This window comes from Tamandua tetradactyla, chromosome 2 (assembly GCF_023851605.1).
Source record: "Tamandua tetradactyla isolate mTamTet1 chromosome 2, mTamTet1.pri, whole genome shotgun sequence".
NCBI classification, from domain to species: Eukaryota; Metazoa; Chordata; class Mammalia; order Pilosa; family Myrmecophagidae; genus Tamandua; species Tamandua tetradactyla.
Window position 1 is genome coordinate 823,976 of NC_135328.1, and position 6,889 is coordinate 830,864.

The 6,889-nt window shown below is 42.4% G+C and overlaps 1 pseudogene; it reads left to right on the forward strand.

The window, feature by feature from the left end:
- Positions 1–268: 268 nt before the first annotated feature.
- LOC143665104 (zinc finger CCCH domain-containing protein 14 pseudogene) lies at positions 269–2,236 on the forward strand (annotated as a pseudogene).
- The last annotated feature ends 4,653 nt before the right edge of the window (positions 2,237–6,889 follow it).

The window sequence follows — 6,889 nt, forward strand, 5'->3', positions numbered from 1 at the left end:
TTGGCTTCTTACCCGCCTGCTCCCCTGCCAATGTGAAGCCAGCCCATTGTGAGTCCCTGGCCCTATTCCAGGAGGAGCAAATAACCCTCTGTAGCACTGGGGTGCCTGTGTGATGATCCCAATCCAGTGGGTGCCAATGAGCAACACAACCAAGGAACTTGTCCCAGGCTCTCCATCTCAGATCATACATGCAGGCAGAAGCAGCTTACAGACAGCTAAAGCAGTGTAAAAAATAAGTCAAGGGTGCCGGGCTCCAGGTAAATGAAATGCTGCGCAGCGCGGTGACTGCCGCCAGTCGCGGAGCCATGGAGATTGGCACCGAGATCAGCCGCAAGATCCGAAGTGCCATTAAGGGGAAACTGCAAGAATTAGGAGCTTATGTTGATGAAGAACTTCCTGATTACATTATGGTGATGGTGGCCAACAAGAAAAGTCAGGACCAAATGACAGAGGACCTGTCCCTATTTCTAGGGAACAACACAATTCGATTCACCGTATGGCTTCATGGTGTATTAGATAAACTTCGCTCTGTTACGACAGAACCCTCTAGTCTAAAGTCTTCTGATACCACCATCTTTGATAGTAATGTGCCTTCAAACAAGAGCAGTTTTGGTAGGGGAGATGAGAGAAGACATGAAGCTACAGTGCCACCACTTGGAGTTACAAGCAGTAGATCTGAAAAAAGGGATTCCAGAGTGTCCACAAGTTCACAGGAGCAGAAAACCACTAATGTTAGACAGACTTATGATGATGGAGCTGCAACCCGATTAATGTCAACAGTGAAACCTCTGAGGGAGCCGGCACCCTCTGAAGATGTGATTGATATAAAGCCAGAACCAGATGATCTCATTGATGAAGACCTCAATTTTGTGCAGGAGAATCCTTTATCTCAGAAAAACCTACAGTGACACTTACATATGGTTCTTCTCGCCCTTCTATTGAAATTTATAGGCCACCTGCAAGTCGAAATGCAGATAGTGGTGCTCATTTAAACAGGTTGCAGTTTCAACAGCAGCCAAACAATATTCATGCTCCCAAACAACTCGATATACAGAACAGCCGTGTATATGAAACAGGACATTTGTGTGAACCAGAAGTGCCTAACAGTTTAGAGGAGACTTACAGTCCCTTCTTCAGAAACAACTCAGAAAAAATGAATCTTGAGGAAGAAAACTTACGGAAGAGAAAGTTGCCTGTGGTAAGTTCAGTTATTAAAGTAAAAAAATTCAATCATGATGGAGAAGAGGAGGAGGAAGATGATGATTATGGTTCTCGGACAGCAAGTGTTTCAAGCAGTGTGTCAGTGCCAGCAAAACCTGAAAGGAGGCCTTGACTTCCACCTTCTAAACAAGCTAACAAGAATCTAATATTGAAGGCCATCTCTGAAGCTCAAGAATCTGTAACAAAAACAACAAACTACTCTACAGTCCCACAGAAACAAACACTTCCAGTTGCTCCCAGAACTCGAACTTCTCAAGAAGAATTGCTGGCAGAAGTGGTCCAGGGGCAAAGCAGGACCCCCAGAATCAGTCCCCCCATTATAGAAGAGGAAACAAAAGGAGATAATACAGAAAAGAGTCAAGGAGCTCAACAGAGACAATTGTTTTCCCAACTGCAGATTGACCCAGTAATGGCAGAAACTCTGCAGATCAGTCAAGCTGAGATGAGTGAATTGAGTATGGCACAAAAACCAGAAAAACTTTTGGAGCGCTGCAAATACTGGCCTGCCTGTAAAAATGGTGACGAGTGTGCTTACCATCATCCTGTTTCACCTTGCAAAGCCTTTCCCAATTGTAAATTTGCTGAAAAATGTTTGTTTGTTCATCCAAATTGTAAATATGATGCAAAATGTACAAAGCCAGATTGTCCCTTCACTCATGTGAGTAGAAGAATCCCATTACTGCCTCCAAAACCAGTTACAACACCAGCATCACCTTCTAGTAGTCAACTCTGCCGTTACTTCCCTGCTTGTAAGAAAATGGAATGTCCCTTCTATCATCCAAAACATTGTAGATTTAACACTCAGTGTACAAGACCTGACTGTACATTTTACCATCCCACCATTACGGTACCACCTCGACATGACTTGAAATGGATTCGACCTCAAACCAGTGAATGATACCCAGTCCTACCTGGCAGAATATCATGGATTTGAAAGTCTCAGTCTACATGAAAGACAGTCTACAGAACTTGTCAAATCTTTGAAACTTGGAATATATTGCTTTCATAATATGAAGTTTATTGCCTATTTGAAGTGTCTAATTTTTCAAGTTTGTAAGTTTATTAAGTAGTTTTAACATTGGCTATGGTTTTCTTTGTTTTGTTTTGACTATGAAAAGCCAGTTTAAGGAAAAACTAAATTCTATTAAAACATTTGAGGCATGTTTCTACACTGCTCTTTTAAGTAACAAAAAAAATAATAATAATAAGTCAAAGGCACCTGAGGCAAAGGAATGCCTGCTTTGAGTCAAACAATAGAGCACCTTGGAGAGACAGAGCATATTTCATAGGGAGTAAAGGGGGGATTTAAATTTCTGCAAATGGGGGGATTCCTAAGGCCACAAACAAGCACAAAAGGAACAGGAAAGAATGCTGCACTTGGTATTCACTTCAGGATGATCTCCTTGACAGGAGAGCCAAACTGTGAAGGGGACTACTCACCAGTGCAGAGCCAATTTGCAAAGACTGTCCAAGGTGCTGTTGCATTGGTTTGCTTGTTTTGTTAGTACCTAGCTGTTCTAGTTTGCTAGCTGCCGGAACGCAATATACCAGAAATGGAATGGCTTTTAAAAAGGGGAATTTAATGAGTTGCTAGTCTTCAGTTCTAAGGCCGAGAAAATGTCTCCATTAAAGCAAGTCTATAGAAATGTCCAATCAAAGGCATCCAGGGAAAATACCTCAGTTCAAGAAGACCGATGAAGTTCAGGGCTTCTCTCTCAAGTGGAAGGGCACATGGTGAACACAGTCAGAGTTTCTCTCTCATCTGGGAAGGCACATGGTGAACATAGTCAGGGCTCCTCTCTCATCTGGAAGAGCACATGGCGAACAAGGCATCATCTGCTAGCTTCTTCTGGCTTCCTGTTTCATGAAGCTCCCCAGGAGGCATTTTCCTTCTTCATCTCCACAGGTCACTGGCTGGTGGACTCTGCTTCTTGTGGCAATGTCATTCTGCTCTGCTCTTTCTAAATTGCTTTCATTCTCCAAAATGTTTCCTCTAGTATAGGACTCCAGAAACTTATCATGACCCACCCAAATAAGTGGAGACATTTCATCACCTAATCCAACTTACCAACCACTCTTGATTAAATCACATCTCTAGGGAGATGATCTGATTACAGTTTCAAACATACAGTATTGAATAGGGATTATTCTGCCTTTATGAAATGGGATGTAGATTAAAACATGGCTTTTCTAGGGGACATACATCTTTTCAAACCAGCACAATCCTCAACATGCTCAAGGAGATAAACAAAACCACAGAGAAAGAACTAAAAGGATATGAGGACAACAATGAAGAAACAATATGAGAATCTCAATGAAGAGCTGGAATTATAACAACAGAAATACTGAAGCTGAAGAGCATAAAAACTAAAATGAAAAATTCCCCAGAGTGCTTCAAGAGAAGTTTGGAGTTGGCAGAAGAAAGCATCAGTGAATCTGAAGAGAAGACAATTGAAAGGAGTTAGGCTGAGGAGCAGAAAGAAAAAAGAATTTTGAACAAATGAACCCAGCCTAAGAAGCATGTGGACCACCACCTAGCTTATCAATACACGCATCATGGGACTCTAAAAAAGAGGAAAGAGAGGAAAGGGCAGAAGGAATAGTCAAAGAAATAGTGGAAGAAAACTTGCCAAATTTAACGAAAGACATGCATGTGTACTTCAAAAAGCCCAATGAACCCCAAACAGAGTAAATTTGGCACAAAGTAGTCAAACTGTTGAATGCCAAGGACAAGGAGAGGCTCCTGAAAGCTGCGAGAAGAAAGTAATGTGTCTGTACAAGGGAGTCTTAGTAAGATTAAATGTCAACTGGTCATCAGAAAACACAGAGGCAAGAAGACAGTAGAATAATATATTTAAAGTGCTCAAAGTAAGCAACTGCTAACCGAAATTTTATATCCAATGAGACTGTCTTTCAAAAATTAGGGAGAGTTAAGACATTCCCAGAAACACAAAAGCAGTGGGAGTTTATCACCAATAAATAATCTCCACAAGCAATACTAAAAGGGATTTTCCAGACAGAAAGGAAAGGAAACCAAACAGTGGATTGAAGCAGCATAAAGAAAAAAAAAGACCTCCACTAAAGGAAGCCACATAAGTGCTATTACCATTGTGTTGTATTTTTTGGTATGTAACCCCATTTTTTCCTTCTCACAAGTTCTAAAATGTAAATACATAAAAAGTCATACAATGTATAAAGATATAATATGTGACAAGTACAACAAAAAGGCAAGGGAACAGAAGGGTTTAGGAATAGTGTGTGTATATGTTATTGAAGTTAAGTATGTATCAAATCAAATGTGATTGTTATAAATTTAGAAGCTAAATTTACACCCCATGATAACCACAAAGAATATGAGGATCCCAAATGTAGATTTGAGATGACAGAAGAAAGAATTAATGAAGATAGCTCAAGGGAAATCATACAGTCTGATTAACAGAGAAAAAGAATGAAAAAAAAAGTGTGCCTCAAAGACCTGGGACATCAAATGTACTAAGATATGTGCAGTGGGGGTTCTAGTAGAAAGAGGAATAGAAAAGTAAATGCTTGAAGAAATAGTAGCTAAAATTTTCCCAAATTTGATGAAAAATGTTTATCTATGAATCTAAGAATCATGATGTACCCAAAGACGATAGACACAAAGAGATCTACTCCTGCACAAGTCATAGCCAAACTCTGGGTAGAAGCGAAAGACAAGCGGAAAACCGTGGAACCAGCTAGAGTAAAAGGCTCGTCACTACAACATGGTTGACAACTGACTTTTCAGAAACAATGAAGAACAGAAGGCAACAAGAGGACATAGTCAGAACATCAGAAGGAAACCTGTCAACCAAGAGTTCCATATCAAGCAAAACTATTCTTCACAAAGTGAAGGTAAAAATAATAACAATAATAATGACCATATCCTGGAGGACAGGAAGCAGAGGACATTCAGATGGAAAGACGTGGCACGGCGATTTGAACCCACACCAAGTCATGAAGGGAACTGATGAAGGTGTGTGAATATAACAGAGTTCAAGTTTATATTCTTCTCCCTTTTAGTAACTTCTTCAAAAGACAAAATGTTACAGAAAACAATAATTATAAGACTGTTTTAGGGGATGTAACATACAGATGTATCATATATGACAGAAATAGCACTAAGAATGGACAAGAAGTGAAACTCTATTGGAAAAAAGCTTCTATTATTTACCAGAACTGTTAGAATAAATATAAATTAGGTTATCAGTTAAGATGTATATTGTAATCTCTAGAACAATCACTAAAAATGCAAACGAATATAGGTAAAAGAAAACTATTGGTTTCCTAGGGCTGCCGTAACAAATACCACAAACTGGGTGACTAAAACAAACAGAAATCCACTCCCTCCCAGTTATGCAGGATAAAAGTTCAGAATCAACATGTTGACGGAGCTGGTTTCTTCTGGAGCTCAGATGATGGCTCTATTCCATGCCTTTCGCCCAGCCACTGTTGGATGCTGGCCACCCTTGGCACTTACTGGCCTGTAGACAGATCATTCCAAGCTTTACCCCATTTCACATGGCATTCTGCTGTTTGTGTGTCTCCAAGTCTTCACATGGTTATCTTATAACAACACCAGTCACTGGACTTAGGGCCCACCCTAAGCCCGTGTGACCTAATGTTAACTAATCACCACTACAAAGACCCTATTCCAGATAAGTTCATATCCTGAGGATCTAGGAAGAAATGACTGGATGGATGGAGCACTATTCAACCCAGGACAAAATCCAACAAAGGAATTAAAATTCACACACACACACACACACACCACAAATCTACTGAAGACAAAAAAGGATAGACAGTAAATAGGGAAGAGAGGAACAAAAAAGACAAGAGACAAAAAAAAAATAAACGATTTGCAAACATTTTCTCCCCATCTGGGACTGTGATGGTTTGAAGTTGTTAAGTACCCCAGAAAAATCGTGTTCTTTTTATCCATTCCTGTGGGTGCAGACCTATTGTGGGTGGCACCTTCTAATTAGACGGTTTCAATTGAGATGTGACCACCTCATTCAAGGTGGGTCTTCATCCTCTTACTGGGGTCCTTTATAAGAAGATAAACAGCAGAAAGAAGATAGATAAAAGCCCCAGAGAGCCTGAGAGACAAGGACAAACAGAAAACGGAGAGAAAACCACCAAGCCAGAAGCTGGAAGCAGCCAACCCAGGCGAGCAGCGCAGCAGATGCCACCATGCGCCTCGTGCGACAGGGCGGCCGACGCCAGCAGGACCCAGCGCACCAGGGGCTGGGGACCAAGCCGGTCTGGACATCCGAACTGCCGGGGGGCGGCTGCTGTCCGGGTGGAGCGCATGCGTTTTCATGCCAGGACCTCCAGCAGCCTCTCGGGGCCTTGAGCCCCGCCTTCCGGGCCTCACGGGCGGCCGTGGCCCAGGTCCATCCAGGCCAGCTTCAGCTGGGGCGGGGACTCTGGTTCCTTCGGCCACACCAGCTCCACCAGGACCGCGCCTGCGAAGACTGAGGCCACGGGAAGCCGGCGAGCTGCCCACAAAAATGCCAGGGCAGCCCCTCCAGGCCGCCCCCAGCTGCCCCCCTAGGTGCCAGCGGAGGAGCTGCGCAGGGGCGCGGGGAACACACACCTCCGCTTCCTGCCCAGGTCCCCACCTAGAAGCTAGTTTTATCTTTTCCAA